This window comes from Triturus cristatus, chromosome 1_2, assembly GCF_964204655.1.
Source record: "Triturus cristatus chromosome 1_2, aTriCri1.1, whole genome shotgun sequence".
NCBI lineage: Eukaryota > Metazoa > Chordata > Amphibia > Caudata > Salamandridae > Triturus > Triturus cristatus.
The window spans coordinates 168,986,478-169,006,542 of NC_140580.1; the positions used below are offsets into that span (position 1 = coordinate 168,986,478).

At 44.9% G+C, this 20,065-nt stretch overlaps 1 protein-coding gene and 1 long non-coding RNA gene across 2 annotated transcripts in view; both read right to left on the reverse strand.

Annotated features, from left to right (window-relative positions):
* Positions 1-20,065, reverse strand: part of SHOC2 (SHOC2 leucine rich repeat scaffold protein) — a 352,564-nt gene that overhangs the window by 111,007 nt on the left and 221,492 nt on the right. The gene's annotated exons all lie outside the window — the stretch shown is intronic.
* LOC146867008 (uncharacterized) lies at positions 1,977-2,374 on the reverse strand. The gene is made up of 3 exons (XR_014966052.1): positions 2,301-2,374; positions 2,158-2,213; positions 1,977-2,065 (listed from the first exon to the last, which is right to left on the reverse strand). It is a non-coding gene; the product is annotated as an uncharacterized LOC146867008 (long non-coding RNA).

A 20,065-nucleotide genomic window follows, 5' to 3' on the forward strand; every position in this document is an offset into this window, starting at 1 on the left:
GGTTAGGAGGAAAAGCATGCCAGGCTCTGAAGAGGTATCCAAGCCACTGGCATACCACTCCATTTCTTCTGTATAAGGCAGGATTTCTAAGGGGTCCTGCATCCCCTTCCAATCTTCCTCCAATCCTAGCCCAAAGGCTCTGTCGGTCTCTGCTTCGGTGGACGTCTGACCGGCTCCACGTCATTGGGGATAAGATTGGGGCTGGCATCGCAGAAGGTCAAAGATCTGGATCCAGGAATGGATCAATGAGGAGCCTTCGGCACCGGGCCAAAGCTGCCGGCACGGAATCCAATGGGACTCCTTCTGCTCAGCCTGTGGGGCCTAATGGCACGTCGGCAGGGTCAGGCCGCCCACAAATGGCGCACATGGCATCATAAAACTCTTAAATGAGCAGGGGTTGCTCCCGGTCCCAGAAAGGAAGGATAACACGGAGCCTTGAACGTTGAGACTCCTCTGTCACGTCAAGTGATGGACTTGATACAGTTGAAACATGCTTGTGCTTCTTGTGGTGCTTCTTACCCGACCCCTTCAAGGACTTCGATTGGGAGGAAGACCTGGAGCAGTGCTCAGACCTTTCTCTCGACTGGGAACGGGAACAAGACCTCTGAGAAAGCCTCCAAGGAGCCTGACGCAGGACCGCAAGAAGCTTTAGGGATCGCTCCCTCAAAACTTTAGGAGCCATGGTCTGGCAGTCTGAGCATGACTTAGGTAATGGTCGTGCTCCAGGCACCAAAGGCACAAGAGGTGGGGAGCCGTGACCGACATGGCGCATAACCAGCGCTGCACAGTTTGAATTCCCAAGCTTTCTTAAATATGATGGGTTCCTACACACTGAAAAAGGTTGAAAAAAGGCGAAAAAAGTCTGTCAAAAAATTGACAGGAGGCAGGTCTCTTCAACGGATTTATGCTGGCTGGCGTGGAGAGAAAAGAACTGACAGTGCGCTGAGGTGGCGCCTATATAAACGACGCACACATCACTAGGACGGAGATGACGTGGACGGCGTCGTCATGCAGAGTCGACCGATGCCTTCTTTCGGCACGCAGTGGTACTGCTCAAGAAAAATATTCCAGATCCAGTCTGATGTATGGGAAGTTCATAGGTAAGGAACCTGCGGCTAGACGTATCTATCAGAAGAAAAGGAAAATACTACTTACCAGTATGCATCTGTTCTTGGCAAGTAGAGCTGTAGATTCGTATACTTCTGCATAGATCGCCATCTGGTGTTGGGCTCGGATGCTTGCACTTTGTTTTTGCCTTGGAAGAAGTCTTTTGTAGTCACAAGGTAGGTGACTCCTCCTTAGGACGATAGTGCGCATGGGCATCGACTCCATCTCCAGCTTTGTCATGGAGGGTTATGATGGAGTTAGTAAGAAATAGAAAAGGATGTCCATGTGTAATGTATCTAAGTAAGATAGTACTGCAACAGATGGAGGGATCCGGGGAGGCGGGTGGGGTTAAACGAATCTACAGCTCTACATGCCAAGAACAGATGCATACTGGTAAGTGAGTTATATATTAATGGGGTAACCCGGTAGACCACTGGACTCGGGTATAACTAGGTACACAAAAAACTGTCACAGTGGAAACACATTTAGAAATGTAAAAAAGCCATACATCTGTTAGCAATGCAAACAAATTTTACGACAACACCTGTTACTTGCATGTATGCACATTATTTAATATCCAGTTTCTAAGTCCAACAAAGGATCAGTAATTCAACACAGCGCCAAAAAACATCACAATATCAACATATTCAAAAGTATCTTGGTGTAAGGTACGTGATAAGTGCAGGATTTTTGGGATTAGTGCAGGGCGTAGTGAGGGAGGGAGGTTGTGAAAGATTTACGAACATCCACAATTCAATTGAAGAACCTGACCTGCCAGTTAAATGGCCACAAAACTTAAATTAAATAACACAGACTAAGACAGCAGTTGTGCATTCACTGACAATCTCCTGTGTTGATTAAAGAAATGAAAAAGTCGACGTTTCGACCCCTGTTAGAGCCAGCAAATTGGTTTGCTTGGGGTTGGGGTCTTCATCAGGACCGGGGGAAGGGCTTACACCTGGGGGCAGAAGGTCAAAAATAAAGAGCCGTGAGGTGTGTCTATGGAGGACCATTACAGTTAAGAGAGAACAATTGTAAAAGATTATTTACCAGCAGCAGCGGCAATTGTCACGCTGGAAAAATTGGGAAGGGGCCAGTCAGTGCTCCTAGGAGGAAGGAAAAGAGACGAGGAATACTAAAACCATACTAAAAAGACGGGTGTCAGTAAAACCTAAGTAACCAGAAATACTCACCCAAGGTGTAGTATTCCAATGCTCGAAAAATGAGGCAAGGGAGGGCTGAATGTATCAGCATAAACACTCATCCAATGGTGTTAGAAGCTGGAAAGAAAGGGGGGAGATGGCGTTAATGGTCTCCCACACTCCAATCCCGTTGTAAAAACAAAGCGCATATAAGGTTGCTAACCCTAAATATATTGCGCGGGAAACTTGTGAAACAAAATTAAGTATCAGCGCATTCATGGTACGTCTGCAAATTATGGCAGGGCGTACAGAGGTGTAGGGAATCCCAAATACACTGAGAAAGTGGCAAGACTCACTTGTAAATTAGCATTGGGGAAAAGGACCACTGAGTACTTGGGCTGCAACATACCTCGAGGGCCGCGCCGTGGAAACTGACAGCTAACCCTGGGTGTCGTCACAGGACTAAACAAATACGGACCAATCGCGCGCACAACCAATTGGTCGCGCCTTGATTGGTAGGCTTGGGGGTGTGTCAAGTCACGTGTTCATGTGCGAACCCGGCTAAGGGTCTGGAAGTTTAACGAGAGACAGAGAGAAGCGAAACCGCCGCAGCTGCAAGCGATAACATACCTCGAGGGCCGCGTAAGTCGGTCTGACAGCTCGCCTTGAGCCGCGTCACCTGATCAAATATATATCGATCAGACGCGTCCTGATTGGTGGAGGATAAGGGGTGTGTAGTATTAGCTCGGTTTGTCTAAAGCAGGGACCATTTGCTGGTTCTTGATCCATGATCACAGTATTAAAAAGCAATACAATAATTTAAACAGTAGTATGGTAACATCAGTAGATGATATGGAAAACAACCCAACATTTGACATGACATATATATCCTTTGTTAACGCTCAAATAGCATACGTAACAACACAGGTGATTGGTATCACTTAACGGCACCACAGCGGAGGTGTATTCAAGTAAACACTGCAAATACCCAGTGTAATGGGGATTCACCCAGACTTATACTAGACAATTGCAGGGGTGTGTCCCATGCTGGCTTAGATGTTTAACCATTGTTTATTAAGGATATTTGGCTAAAAGTTGCGTCAAGTTCATTCAGGCCACATGTGACAGAGTCAAAACGGTCCATCCACTTACACTCCCGGAAGATGGAGTTTGATGTGAATACACAAACCAAGAAATTGGATAAACTATCTAAAGACGTCCGTTTTTATGATAAAAAAGTGACCTACCCATACCTACAGGAAGACTATTATAAACAAGACCAACAAGGCCGTTTCTTCAACAGAGGGAGAGGGGGCTATCGAGGCTCCCGTAGATTCACGAATTTCTCGGAGTCGTCTGGCTCCACAGGCAGTGAGGGAGAACCAGCAGGGAGCTACACAGGGTACCAACCTCAGGATACTACCTACTACCCACCCTCTGGACCGGCTTTTTTAGAAGACCGACAATGGCGTCCACCCAGGGGAAGGAATACGAATTGGAACTGGAACAGGGGACGCGGACGCGGCCGCCTGCAACAAATCCAGGGCTGGGACAGAGCTCAACAACAGGGCATGAACACTGCCCAGAAGCAGGTACACTTCCCTCAGGAACAACATGGCGAAATTCAAACGAGACGTCGAGTCTATCGTTGGTAGGCACATCCAAAGACCCCATTATGAACCTGTCGGATCATACACTTACCGCTGATGAACACCGGATTCTCAGTAAAGGCCTATCATATGTCCCTACAACCTATCCCAATAAATTCAACCTACAGACTGAGCTGTACCGGTTTTTTCGAAAGATACGGTTACGCTATTTCTTTCGTCAGGCCCCTGTGAGTACAACTACATCGTGTACTGGACTACGCACTCCATCGACATTTACACCTACCTCTCAGATGGTTTCACATCGGATTTTAACCTACGAGAGTACTGTACTAAAGGAGGCGCTTGGAGTATGCTCCACTAGAAAGTATGTCAAACACAATGTCACCTCAGCTGAACGGAAGGCCCTGGACGATTTGAGGAATAACCGTTCTATTGTCATCAAACCCGCTGACAAGGGAGGAGCCATCGTATTACAGAACGTGGATAACTATAAAGAAGAACTCTACTCCCAATTGAATGATGGCATTAGCTATACCAGACTCAACATAAATCCCACGAAAAAGATCAGCACCATGATCCTTCGAATAACCCAAGAAGGCCTTGCCCAAGGCTTCCTCTCAAACCTGGAGTTTCAGTTTCTGAATCAACCCCAGCCGCGTCTTCCGACAATCTATACCCTACCAAAGGTACATAAGAATTTGGAAAGACCGCCCGGCCGCCCCATAGTCTCGGGGTGTGGCTCAATCCTCGAGCCCCTGTGTAAATACATCGACTTCTTCTTGAAGCCCTTGGCAGAGAAAACAGATTCTTACCTACGGGACACGATGCAAGTTATTAATCTGATTGATGGGATGCCCTTCGATCCAACCACCCAGATTCTAGTGACAATGGACATTGTGTCTTTATACACAAGTATCCCTCAACAACATGCTCTGGAGGTGATTTTGAAATGTTTAGAGACAAGAAGCCAACCGGTGCAAGTCCCCTCTGATTTTATCATCAAATTGCTCAACATAGCAATGACGCAGAATTTCTTTTTCTTCCAAAATGACTTCTTCATGCAAACGAAAGGCGTGGCGATGGGTGCCAGCTTTGCCCCAGATCTGGCCATTTTGTATATGGACGACTTCGAACAGACTTTTGTCAGTAATATCACCAACCCATTCAGGCAAAGAGTCAAATATTGGAAACGATATATCGACGATGTCCTGATGATTTGGACGGGCAACGACCAGGATCTTGATGAGTTCTTTCTTTGGTTGAATGATAGATCGGCAGACATTCGGTTTACCATGACCAAGGATAAGTCCAGTATCGATTTCCTTGATATCACTATCAAGGTTAGGGACGACTGTTTGTACACAACCCTGTTCCGAAAAACTACGGAAAGAAACACCCTTTTGAGGTATGGAAGTCACCACCCGAGAGGACTACGTGATAACCTCCCCTTTGGACAGTTTCTGAGGATCAGGAGGAACTGTTCCAGAAAAGACGATTTCTTCACGGAATCCGATGACCTCATCCTCAGACTGATTGAACGCGGCTACCCTCGGAGGCTTGTCAAGAGGGCCCGCAAGAGAGCCTGGTACAATCATAGAGACCTCCTCCTTACCCCCAAAGCACGGATGGATGATCCCAACAGACTTATATGTGTTACGACCTTTAACACCAGGAGTAATGATATCCGCAAAATCGTCAACAAACATTGGCACCTGGTGGCAGCAGAACTTCAGCTCACTGAACCCCCAATGCATGCCTTCAAAAAAGGCAAAAATGTCCGCGATCATGTGGTAAAATCGCTTTTGGAAATACAACCTAGACCAACAATTGAATCGCTTTGGCATCTTCCGGCCCCCACGGGTCATGTGAAATGTGGACAGTGCAAAGCCTGCAATTTGACTCTTGAAACAAAGACGTTCCAGCATAACAACTGCACGGTGGATTTAAAGACGCTCACCAATTGCAATACTAAGAATGTTATCTATGTAATTGTCTGCCCCTGTAGCAAGATCTATATAGGCCAGACCACCCAGAAAGTGAAATGCAGGATATTGCAACACTGCAGCAGGATTAGATGTAACACACCTGGTGCACCCTTGGTTGACCACTTCACAACATGCAACCATTCCCCTGAATCACTTAGATGGCTGGTAATTGAAGCCATAACACTGGGTGTTAGGGGTGGTGACCTCGGTTCAATCCTAAACATTAGGGAGTGTAAGTGGATGGACCGTTTTGACTCTGTCACATGTGGCCTGAATGAACTTGACGCAACTTTTAGCCAAATATCCTTAATAAACAATGGTTAAACATCTAAGCCAGCATGGGACACACCCCTGCAATTGTCTAGTATAAGTCTGGGTGAATCCCCATTACACTGGGTATTTGCAGTGTTTACTTGAATACACCTCCGCTGTGGTGCCGTTAAGTGATACCAATCACCTGTGTTGTTACGTATGCTATTTGAGCGTTAACAAAGGATATATATGTCATGTCAAATGTTGGGTTGTTTTCCATATCATCTACTGATGTTACCATACTACTGTTTAAATTATTGTATTGCTTTTTAATACTGTGATCATGGATCAAGAACCAGCAAATGGTCCCTGCTTTAGACAAACCGAGCTAATACTACACACCCCTTATCCTCCACCAATCAGGACGCGTCTGATCGATATATATTTGATCAGGTGACGCGGCTCAAGGCGAGCTGTCAGACCGACTTACGCGGCCCTCGAGGTATGTTATCGCTTGCAGCTGCGGCGGTTTCGCTTCTCTCTGTCTCTCGTTAAACTTCCAGACCCTTAGCCGGGTTCGCACATGAACACGTGACTTGACACACCCCCAAGCCTACCAATCAAGGCGCGACCAATTGGTTGTGCGCGCGATTGGTCCGTATTTGTTTAGTCCTGTGACGACACCCAGGGTTAGCTGTCAGTTTCCACGGCGCGGCCCTCGAGGTATGTTGCAGCCCAAGTACTCAGTGGTCCTTTTCCCCAATGCTAATTTACAAGTGAGTCTTGCCACTTTCTCAGTGTATTTGGGATTCCCTACACCTCTGTACGCCCTGCCATAATTTGCAGACGTACCATGAATGCGCTGATACTTAATTTTGTTTCACAAGTTTCCCGCGCAATATATTTAGGGTTAGCAACCTTATATGCGCTTTGTTTTTACAACGGGATTGGAGTGTGGGAGACCATTAACGCCATCTCCCCCCTTTCTTTCCAGCTTCTAACACCATTGGATGAGTGTTTATGCTGATACATTCAGCCCTCCCTTGCCTCATTTTTCGAGCATTGGAATACTACACCTTGGGTGAGTATTTCTGGTTACTTAGGTTTTACTGACACCCGTCTTTTTAGTATGGTTTTAGTATTCCTCGTCTCTTTTCCTTCCTCCTAGGAGCACTGACTGGCCCCTTCCCAATTTTTCCAGCGTGACAATTGCCGCTGCTGCTGGTAAATAATCTTTTACAATTGTTCTCTTGTGGAAATGTGGATTTTCCTGATCAGTTATGTCCCCTATCTTGGACCCCAACGGTTCTATATGCATGTTACAAGTACATGTATGTTCCCTCCAGTTCCAGTTTCTAAGACGCAAACATATGTGTGTCTACCGTCGACATGTTCTCTGTCAGATCCGCCATCAATGGGCTGGATATTCGCTTCCTAAGTATGAAAGGCCACCGACTTTTTATGGTTAAGTTACTCCATTTTTACAGTTCAGGCAAGTAGGCCCGATTCTGTCCTCAAAGCCTTTCCCTGCTCTCTGTCTCTGACAGTTTCAGCTTGAGCTCGCATCTGTATCCATGAACTTTGTCCTACTCCCTGTGCAGCTAACGGTGCCCGCCTCGGCCAGTTTTCGCCTGCCTGCCAAGAAGCTGTATTTCACCTTCGAATTATCTATTTTGCTCTTCAGCCGATGCATTCCTGTCTAGTGATTTAGGTAAACATTTCCTTTTGCTCACAAGCAAAGGACTCAGCCTTTCCGTCCTCCTGCAAGTGATTCATAGCCCTGTTGCCATGGAAAGTTTTCTGCCCCTCGCATCTCATATAGGCACTTAGACGCTTGTACACGCACACACAGTCAGTATAGAATAGATTCTGTCCGAGAGTCCTTCCTTGTGGATAACATCGTTCTCTAAACATAGGATGTTAGATATGATTTGGGATTAGGTTGACTTGACCCCCCAGACTTCTCGTCTCCACATGTAGAGCTAAATGTCAAGTCCCCTTCACCCCCTAGTTGCACGTCAATCACACGTCATGCTGCTGCGCGCGCATCTATGTTAAGGATTATCTTATAGATCCACCTATGTAAGATAATCAGAGCCAATCATGTTTCTTTTTGCTCCTTATTACGCCTAGTTTCGATTACGTATTACCATGTCATTTGTCTTATCAATTGTTACGCCTTTTGCATTCGTTTCATTTTAATGTATGACCTATAAAAGTTACTTCTTGTCAATAAAGTATTGTACTTCACTTCCTGAACCCTCGTGGTGACGGAACCTGAAGGCCGCGACTCGAGTCGGCCATTTTGGAATAAAGCCCATTTAGAAAACCTCTTATACCACGGATTCTGCCTCTTGTTATTCTGAGCTATTTTACTTTATTTTAAGATTCCGTATGAAATTCAGTTTAGGTGAAAAGAATATTTACCACACTCTCTTAACTGTAATGGTCCTCCATAGACACACCTCACGGCTCTTTATTTTTGACCTTCTGCCCCCAGGTGTAAGCCCTTCCCCCGGTCCTGATGAAGACCCCAACCCCAAGCAAACCAATTTGCTGGCTCTAACAGGGGTCGAAACGTCGACTTTTTCATTTCTTCAATCAACACAGGAGATTGTCAGTGAATGCACAACTGCTGTCTTAGTCTGTGTTATTTAATTTAAGTTTTGTGGCCATTTAACTGGCAGGTCAGGTTCTTCAATTGAATTGTGGATGTTCGTAAATCTTTCACAACCTCCCTCCCTCCCTCACTACGCCCTGCACTAATCCCAAAAATCCTGCACTTATCACGTACCTTACACCAAGATACTTTTGAATATGTTGATATTGTGATGTTTTTTGGCGCTGTGTTGAATTACTGATCCTTTGTTGGACTTAGAAACTGGATATTAAATAATGTGCATACATGCAAGTAACAGGTGTTGTCGTAAAATTTGTTTGCATTGCTAACAGATGTATGGCTTTTTTGCATACTGGTAAGTAGCATTTTCCTTTCGAGGCATACGAGCTGTAGATCGTTTACTTGTGCATAGACTATTATACAGCAATTACCTCCTTAGCGGTGGCTACCTGTATCTGTTGAAGAGGTTTGGAAAAAAATGTTCTTAATACAGCCTGGCCCACACTAGCTTGTTGTTTTGCTTGCTCTACACAATAGTGTTTAGTGAATGTGTGTGGTGTAGACCAAGTTGCTGCTTTGCAATTGTCATCTAGGGGAATGTTTCCTAAGAATGCCATGGATGCCCTAGTTTACATGTGGAGTGAGCTCCAGGGGGAATGGTTAAGGTGCCTTTGGCTTAAGCATAGCATATTTGGATGCATTTAACAATTCACCTTGCAATCCCTGTTTTAGAGATAGGATTGCCTTTCTGAGGTGGGGAGAAAGCCACAAAAAGTTGTTTAGTCTTTCTAAAGGATTTTGTTCTTTCAATGTAGTGAAGTATTCGTCTTTTTACGTCTAGCGTGTGAAGTGCCCATTCTGCTACTGAGTCTGGTAGAGGGAAAAACACTAGGAGTTTTACAGACTGGTTAAGGTGGAAAGCAGAGACTACTTTAGGTAGACATTTTGGGTTAGTCCTATGAACCACTTTGTTATGATGGATTTGGAGAAATGGTTCTTGTATGGGTAATGCCTGGAGTTCACTAACTCTTCTGAGAGAGGTGATTTCAACCAGGAAAGCTACTTTCCAGGTGAGAAATTGTAATTCTCATTTATTTATAGGTTCAAATGGGGGACTCATGAGCCTGGTAAGTACCACATTTAGGTTTCATACTGGAGAGGGTGGAACTCTGGGTGGAATTATTCTTTTAAGTCCTTCCATAAATGCCTTGAAAGCTGGTACCCTAAACAAAGACAAATGTTGTCTGTTTTGGAGATAGGCTGCCATTGCCGCAAGATGTAGCCTAATGGATGTATACGCTAGGTTACATTGTTGTAGATGCAAAAGGTAACAGATGATGTCTTGAATGGAAGCATCTAGTGGGTTGAGTTTGTTATTTGTACAGTAAATTGCAAATCTTTTCCACTTTGTGGCATAGCAAGCTCTAGTGGTTGGACGTCTAGCCTCCTTAATGATATTCATGAAGTCTGGCGGGAGATTATGTAGCAAAACTCTAAGATTTCAGGTGCCAGATCGCAAGGTTGAGTTGATTGGGATCTGGATGCCTCATCTCTCCATGGTTCTGAGTGAGAAGCTTGGGTGAGAGGTGTAGCTTTTGTTGAGGAAATACCGGTAGTTCCAAGAGGGTTGTGAACCATGGTTGTCGGTCCCATGTTGGAGCAATTAGGATCATTGTGAGGGAATGCTGTCTGAGTTTCCGAACCACTGATTGAATGAGTGGGAGAGGCGGAAAAGCATAAGCAAATTTGCCTGAACAGTTCATCCATAGCGCATTGCCTTTGGATAATGGGTGTGGATACCTGGATGCGAAGCTTGGGCATTTTGGTGAGTGGCGAACAGGTCTATGTCTGGGTGGCCCCACATTTGAAAGAATGGAAGCAGAACTTGAGGATGAAGTTCCCATTCGTGGATCTGCTGGCGACTGAGTAGATCCGCAATTTGATTCTGTATTCCTGGGAGGGGTTCTGCAAGGAGATGTATGTTTTGAGGAATGGGCCATCTCCATATGCTTTGAGCTAGGTGTGAAAGCTGGAGAAAGTGTGCCCCCCGCTGTTTTTGTATATAATACATTGCTGTCATGTTGTCTGTACGGACTAGGACAGCTTTGCTTAGGAGGTGGAGTTGAAAAGAATTTAACGCTAGGAAGACCGTCAACCATTCCAGGTAGTTTATGTGGAATTGTTTTGGATGAGGAGTCCATATGCCCTGAATGGTATGGGTTTGAAGATGAGCTCCCCAGCCAGTCAGCGATGAGTCTGTTAGCACTATCTGTGGAACCGGGTCGAGGAGCGGCCGCACTTTGAAAAGGTTTTGTGTGTTCCACCACTGCAGAGAACGATGGGTGCGGTCGTCTACCAACACCTCATCCGCTATCTGACCTTGAGCTTGGTTCCACTGACATGCCAAACACTCCTGTAAGGGACGCATTTGGAGTCTTGCATGAGGGACAATGAGAATGCAAGAGGCCATCATCCCGATTAACTGCATGAACACTCACGCTGGTAGTGAGTGTTGAGGCTGAAATCTTGCTTTTAAAGCTTGTATGGTGCTTATCTTATCTGGGTTGGGGTATGCTAGAGCTTTTGAAGTGTCTATTGTAGCCCCTAGATACTGTTGTATGCTTGACGATTGGAGATGGGATTTGGTGAGGTTTACCGTGAATCCTAAGTTGTGAAGCAGTTGGATTGTTTTGTGTGTTGTACACAGCTGCTGTGTGACTTGGTTTTTATGAGCCAGACGTCCAGATAAGGGAAGACATGAATGTGCTGTCTTCTTAAGTGGGATGCAACTACTGCGAGGCATTTGGTGAAGACTCTGGGTGCTGCAGTCACCCCAAATGGGAGGACCTTGAATTGTAGTGTTGACCATCTACCAGGAACCGGAGATATTTTCTGTGAGCAGGGTGAATGGGAATATGAAAGTAGGCGTCCTTTAAATCAAGAGTGGAGAGAAAGTCGCCTTGTTGAAATAGTGGGAGCACTTGGAGAGTGACCACGTGGAAGCGATCTGACAGAATGTAGAGGTTTAGTGGTCTGAGGTCCAATATGGGTCTGAGTGATCCGTGCTTTTTTGGAATTAGGAAATAGAGGGAGTAAACCCCCGTGCCTTGGTGAGGCAAGGGGACTGGTTCTATTGCATGTTTTTGTAATAGAAAGAGAACCTCTTGTTTGAGAAGTGTTAGATGTTCCGTGGACACTGGGTGTTGTCTGGGCGGAATGTTTGGGGGGGGTAAAGGTGAGTTCCAGGCTGTAACCATACTGGATAATTTGTCTTACCCTCTTGTCTGTTGTGATTGAATTCCAGACAGGTAGGACTGTGAGAGACGTCCCCAGACAGGAGTGGGATGATCAGGGGGGGAAGTGCAGGGAAGTAACTTTTTGGTGGTAGGAGAGGTGCAGTTATTGTTGCCATGACCTCTTCCCTTACCATTGTTGCCTCTGTAGCCTCCGCAAAGGTATCCTTTGGAGGACATTTGAGTGGGGACCATATAGGACGAAGAGGGATGTTCTGAGCCAATGGTTTTGGAGCCAGCTCTGTTGAAGGAGCAGTGAAAAGAGCCAATGGGGAAGGGAATTGTAAGGCCCCCCATGGACTTAAGAGTTTCCATATCTTTTTTCATCTTTTCTAAAGATGTGTCAACTGAGGGCCCGAAAAGATGCTCTTGATCAAAGGGCTGATTTAGGATAGCAGATTGCACCTCCCGTTTGAATCCAGAGAACCGGAGCCAAGCGTGCCTGCGCAACAAACCGCTAGTTTTAATAGCGCGGGATACGGTATCAGCCGCGTCGAGCGCACATTTAATTGAGGTGTTTGTGATTAATTTCCCCTGTTGGATAAGGTCGTTGGCCTTTTGTTTGTACTAGTCATAGTGAGCCCGGTCGTTTCTGGCCAATAAAGCATGGGCATTGGCAATGCGCCAATGATTTGCAGCCTGTGACGCGATACATTTACCAGATGCTTCTATGAATTTTGATTCCATATCAGGAGGAGGGGGGGGGGGGGGCTGTACTTTGAGTGTGCCCTCTTACGTGCATTAGACACCAACAGAGAATCCAAAGGGATTGGACCATTAATGTCAATTGGATCATTGGGAGCGGCCTTATACTTTTAATCTATCTTGGTGTTGAGCATCCTGGTTCTGACAGGGTCCTTAAAAACTTCTGAGGCATGTTTGAGCATGCCTTTCAACATTGGCAGGGTGTGCGTGGACTTTTGCGAGGGTGCAAAGGTTTCAAGTAAAAAGTCTTCCTCTAAGGGATCAGAATGTAATTGTTCCCTTGTGGTATTGGACAGCCCTATTGATTAGTTGGGCGAACCCAATATTGTCATCTGGTGATGATGGCCTAGATGGATAGCGGTCCGGGTCATTGTGTGGGTCGGGATCTGTGTTGTAGTCATCCCAAGGGTCTACATCATGTGGGATAGTATGTGCATCATCATCCCCATGTGGATCTATATCCACTCCCCTGTCAGTAATATCGTCCTCAGTATCTAGTGTTTGAGGTGAAAACGCATGTCGTGGGGAGTGTGGTGGAGAAATCAGAAGATTTGGATCAACTAGACGAGGAGAAGGAGGTGGGGAGGTGTTAGTACTCATCTTCTTTCGTTTCAAGGGTATTTCAGATTCTTCTGAAGTGTCCAGTTTCCTCTTTTTTGGGGGGCTTGGCGGAGACTATGCCAGTCTCTGGGTCAATAAAAAGAGTTTTTTTTTTGGATCCGAAAAATCAGGTACCTGTTGTGTGGGTAAAATGTATTTTTTCGGTGCCGAAGATTTTGGGTCAGAATGTTCTTTGGACCGAGTTTGAGGCTTTCTGTGGGATTTTGGACTCCTTAGGTTTTGTTATAGGAGTTTGTCAGTCCGATACTTTATTCGGCTCAGACGATTTTTTTGGCTCCGAATATTTATCCTAGGTATGTTTCGACGCCGAGGCCTTCGGTGTCTAGGCTGCCTTCGGTGCCAGCGAAGGGCGTGGCACCTCTTTGGTCTTGTGCTTCGGTGCCGAAGGTGACTTTTCGGCACCGGAATGGGGTTGGCTCGAGCCGGAAGGCTTCTCTTTAGGTTTCATAGCCGGGCCAGAGGACGGGGCATCTGAGACATGTTGCCAGTGTCCACCAGAGGGCGAGGGTGTTACCGGAGCCTTAGGTTTGTTTTTTGGGAGAGGGGTTTCGGTACTCACGGACCGCTGAGCTGGCGTGAGTGTCTCCTCTTCGACGTCGGAGTCGTCGGCCTCAGACGGAGAGGTCTTCTTCATCATCATCACCTTGTTGCTCCGGCTGGACATTGGCATCTACTCGGAAGATGTCCGGAATCGAGCTGCTTCCGAGAGACATTTAGTGACGTCGAGCCAGACGTTCACGGATGGTTTTCTTCGACCTGAAAGATGAGCAGGCCTCGCAGTTCTGGTCTTTGTGCTCAAGGGAGAGGCAGAGGTTACAAACCTATCGCAAGTCCATGTGTGGGAACTTAGCACTACAACCGGGTCATTTTTATGAAAGGAGTCCTTTGCATTGACTGCAGGTGTAGTCGGCGCGGTTAGGCCCATCGGCCCGCGTCGAAGATCGAGGATTTTGTTTCAAAGATGTGAGCCGAAAGGGAAACGCGATCGAGACAATACTGTCGAGTGTAGAGGAATTGCGCGTCGAAGGGGGGTTTGAAACAGACTCGGAACGCAGCAAATCTCATCTGTACCTGATGGCGGAAGAAAACAATCTGGAGATGGAGTTGATGCCCATGTGCACTATCGTCCTAAGGTGGAGTCACCTACCTCGTGACTACTAAAGACTTTTTCGAAGACAAATACAAAGTGCAAACATCCGAGCCCAACACCAGATGGCGATCTAAAGGGAATCCTGGAGTTCAAATGACACATACCAAGTGGGGAAAAACAATGGACTACAGCTGCTGGATTATACACATTTTCAGATGCTTTATACACAGTCTCAATGTAAGCTGAAGGTGGAGAGAAGTGGGAAACGGATCCCAGTTCCTGTTCACCAAGATGACACATGGCATTCTTTGGCTAGCCAATTTAATGGCATTTGCTCTTGTAATCTGATGTTGTGCCATGCTATATTAATGCCATAATCCATACCCTCATAAGACCTTTCTTTTACAAATTACGAAACCACAGCTTATTAACTGCATATTTATGACTGACCACAAATACAGGTTTAAGTAATTTATTTGCAGGTATAAACAACTTTGAGGAAAAAACTGGGATCAATCACTTCAAGGATAAATATTCAAAGCCTAAACATACAATTCATCAAGCTACTACTTTGGCAGAGATGTACAATGAATGAAATCTTCACAAGTCTGCTTTCTCACAAGAAGTGAAAGTACCGAAGAACATATGTCTCGATGCGGCGAACGTGACCCACGCACGTTGCCGTAGCGTCCCTTGGTCTGCCGATACCCCGCCCATGGAGAGAGCTGTCGTTTGATGGCCGCCGCGGTCTCCGCATCTGAACGCATTTGAATGCAGAAAACTATTGCCTGCTTTGGGCTTTCCACCCGCTTGCCCGGTGGCTTGTCTCGCCCCGGTGCCGCGATTTAGCGGTCTTTTAGCGGTTTCCGGCCGCCATCAGAGCCGCTCCCACGCCCGCCTCTGCTCTCGTAAAGGTGCCGATAGCAGAAACAGGAGGAAGTGCGGTAAGCACGGCAGTGAGACGCTGAACCTTTGAATTGGCATTTTGCATGGATGTCCTGTGCTGCAGAGCGGCGAGCGAGAGGTAAGAGGGTGCACGTTACTGGAGCTACAGTGAGGTAAAGATGATCACTACAAGCGTTGCAGATGAGGAAGCTGGTGGGGAGCAATTGGTGTTAAGTTTGGGCCCTCCCCTGCAAGAACTGTTGAATGTTTTGACCTCAAGTTGGACTGAGCAGGGGGACAGGGGAGAGGACATTATATTACTTGCACTGCTCAAGGTTTTTTTTTTTATACTCCTCACTGCCTCTTCAACCCTCTTAAACGTTCTTAGAACACACATTGAGTGAAGCTGTACGAAGTTGTAGATGTGCTGTAGGTCTGCAAATCCTCATAACACAGAGGTTTCCAAAGGCTTTCTAAGGGCCATCTTCTTCAGCTTCCAAGCTTCTCAGCAGTGCCCTACGCTCTGTGTTCTCTGCCTTGGAGAGAGGAGGATTAAGGGAGAGAGGAAAAAAAAGAAAAAAAAGATGTCGGTAGTTTCAAAAGCAGCAGCAAAATTGCTGAATAAACAGTCTAAAGCTGGGACAGGAAAGGACTTTTTAAAATCTGGTCAATCCAACACCAGTCTTAGCGTCCAAAGGTGCTAGGACAGGGAAAAGAAATGCCCAGCAAAGAATGGACTTAAAAGCTAAAGTTCTGGCATTGGCTGAGAAAAATGAACTGCTTGGACAGAATGATTTTGACAAAACCTTGGAGGAAGAGGATGAGAGAGAGGAGACTATCTGAACTCTCAGCTGATTTAAGTATGTTGGCTGGGGAAGAAGGAGGAGGGGAGGGAGATGTACTTAGCAGAGAGAACGACAGCTTGGCAAACTCTAAACAGTATCCTCTATTCGGCAAGCCCCTCGTGACACGGGGAAAACCTACTAGTACACCGCAGCAGAGCCGGGAGGAGCAACAGGCGGAAGGTGAAAAATGCCTACAGGATACGCAAGGACAGAAAATACTATCCACCCCTGCCCATGCCCAAGTCACAAACTCACAGCCCATACTGAAATTGCACCCAGGGCCAGAGCCTGTAGAAGCAAGTACAGCTATCCATGGGAAATCATCTCGGACTAGTCAGCCACTGATGATCAAAGTAGCTCAAACACTTCTACAGACATTGCAAAAGACATCGCAAAAGGAAGTTGGGAAAGAGATACTGTCAGACGAGTTGGATTCTACGTCTGAATTAGAACCAGAATCCGAGTCAGAAAAGGAAAAAGAAAAGGAGACACTCCTCACCTCAAGAGTCAATGAAACCCTGGGTAATAAAAGATCCGAGCCTCAATACAAGAAATGCTTACAACTATTTTACAAGAATTACGAGCAAGCATTCAAAATATCACAGCTGCACAATAGGTTAACAAAGATGGAGGAAAGTCTAGGCAACTTACCCAGAAGGGTTACTGAGGTGGAGGTCCGTGTCTCAGCCCTGGAAGATAACATTATCATCATGCAAAAAGATCACCAGGTGTTGAAGAAGAATAAGCCAGATGGATTCGAAGTTACAAGATTTAGAGAATTATAACAGAAGATCCAATCTGCGCCTTGTGGGAGTATCGGAGGGTTTGGAACATGCGGAAATGGTGAAATGGACTGAATCTCTGCTGAAAAAGGTAATACCTGAATTACAAGGAGACCTCACAATTACGAGAGCCCATAGGGTACCTGCACACAAACCCGCGAATCCTAAATACCCACGAACTATCCTAATAAACTTTTCTGATTATAGAATTAAAGAGCAAATCTTAAATGTGGCAATATCAAGGAGATCATTTACCACCAATGCAATAAAAAACTTTAAAATCTTTTCCGACATGTCAGCAGCCTCTGCCCATAGACGCAAGGATTTTGTTAAAATGATTGACTCTTTTAAAGCTAAAGGAGAACAGGCGATGATTGTGCAGCAATCTAAATTAAAAGTTATAGCCAAAGGAAATTATTTTATCTTCACAGAGATACCGGAAGCTCAAAACCTTTTGGATGTTCTCGCAGCTGTATAAGGAAAAGATACTCTGTGGTTATAAGGCTATAAGACTGAGCTGTAAAAAAAAAAAAATGTTTTCCTTTGAGGGGCGGATGTGAGGTAACTCAGGGGACGCAACAGGATGCAACAAAATGGCATCCAATAGAAAGAGGGAAGGATAGTGGGTCAAGTTGGGGTCTTTCTTCTTTCGGTGTGGGGGGGGGGGGGGGGGGGGGGGGGGAGTGGTGGTGAGGGTGAAGCAGCTAGAAAAAGAGTTCATAGACAGAAATATTTTTCTTTTTTTTAATAAGTTAAGGAAAAGGATACGTAATGTTGCTAAGGAAAGATACTGTCTTATATAATTGTCATATTGCACATATTGCACATTGAATCCTGCACTTTAATGTTTTAATGTTTTTCTAGCATAATTGATACAATTTGTAATGTAGTATATTGCTCTGATTGGTCTAATAGCTGCCTGATTTGCACTTTAAATAGCTTTTTGCACAATTGATACAAACTGTACTGTAATATGCTGGTCTAAATGCGTGATTTGCACTCTATTGTATGATTTGCACAATTGTCATATTAGGTATGGTAGACTTGCGCAGTTTGCACAATTTAATGGCCTGTATTTTAGTGTATAACCTAGCCCGCTATTTTTCCATTGGGAGAAGAGATTTAACTTCTTAAGCGGTCACTTATTTATGCATTTTGCACATTTGCACAAGTTGCACTTTAGAAATGCATTCTGCACAAATTGCACTTTAGACGAGATGCCCCGAGGCGTACGGATAAAACAGGCTTAAGTTTTTCGTTTTTAATTGCATAATGAATAGGAATAAACTGTCAATTTTGTCTCTGAACGTTAATGGTTTAAACAATAGGCGTAAAACTTGTGAATAGAAAGCTGGCTAAAAAGTCACAATTCAGATGTGATCTTTTTACAAGACACACATTTCCGAGCCTTAGAAGATGCTAGTAAAATGATTAAAAACTGGGCGGGTTTTTATTGCTCGGCTGTGTCGGGGACAGCTCAGAGGGGTGTGGGCATCTATATAGGTAAACATGTCCAATTTCATGTTGAAGCATCTCATTCAGATACGAGGGGCAGATGGACATTCTTGCATGGGAAAATAAACTACACAAGCGTGATACTTGCTACAATCTATGCACTAGTCATGGACCACCCGGTCCCCATTTTGCAGTTAAAACAAGCACTGTCAGGTATACCTGGTCAGATCATATGGGGAGGGGACTTTAACTTCCTGCAAAATCCAGTGGTTGATTCTACAAAAAAAGATCGAAGGCAAAATAAACCACAAGTATGCACCGCACTGTTGAGTTGTAAGACAGATTTAGATATTTTAGATAACTGGCGGCTCAACAATCCAACCAAACGTGAGTACTCTTGCTATTCGGCGAAATAGGACTCGACATCAAGGCTAGACTTTTTTCTAACCTCCCATAATCTGGAAGTCGGTAAATATGAACATATAGTGAATGCCTTCTCAGATCATGCCCTCATTAAGATGGAAACCCTTCTAGGGAAGAAAGATGAACAAGCATCAAGATGGTGGTATTTTATTAAACTTAATTTTGCAGATAAGCAATGGTGTGCAGACTTAGGGAAGGAGATTGGTTCCTTTTTTGTTATAAATAAGGATTCTGCCCCAATTAACATTATATGGGACGCTTTTAAGGCTACACTGAGAGGCATAATCACCTCAAAAGAGATACCAAAACAAAAAGCTAAGAAGGATAGAATGGCAATAGAAAATAGTCTAGCCCATGCAAATCAAGAATATTTTAGAAATAGGACTTCGAATAATAGACAAGAAGTACTGAATGCAAAAACAAGAATGAGGAAATGTTATTATGACTTAGGGGATAAGGCAAGTAGATTATATCTTCAGACAAGCTATGAAGATAGCGAGTACACGGGAAGATTGGTAGCCTGGCAAGCAAAGGAAAAGCAAGTCCGAAATAGAGTCGAATGCATTCAGGACAAAGTAACTAAAACTCGCGGAAAAACGACGCCACTAATAGGCGAGCTGTTCCTTAAACATTATAAAGACATCTATCAGACATCTCACCAGGTCTCCTTAGAAATAATCAATGAATTACTGCGGGAATTGACAATTCCAACTTTGGAAAATAATTTTAAAGAGCTGCTGCTAGCCGAATTCACGAAGGAAGAATTAGATGCGGTTATCAGCTCTTTGCCCAACTGTAAACCTACCGGAGAGGATGGCATTCCCGCAGAATTAAAAAAAACTTTTTCTACTGTACTCTGCCCCGAATTTAAGACTCGCGAATCATTTATTACAAGGGGGTGACCCACCTGCATCTTTCCGCACGGCAGTAGTGGAGAGTATTTTAAAAAAAGATAAAGATAGTGAAAATGTGAACTCTTATAGACCAATAAGCCTTTTAAACACCGACTACAAAATGTTTACTAAACTCCTTGCCAACAGGTTAAATAAGATGGTGGGATCTCTTATTGGAACAGATCAGTGCAGTTTTGTAGCAGGGAGACAGCTTTATACCAATACAAATTTTTTATTAGAGGCACTTGATTTTTTTTAATATCAATGAGGTCGAGGCACAGATTTGGTTTTTAGACGCCGAGAAAGCATTTGATCTTGTTTCCTGGAACTGTCTTTTTACAATTTTAGAAAACTTCG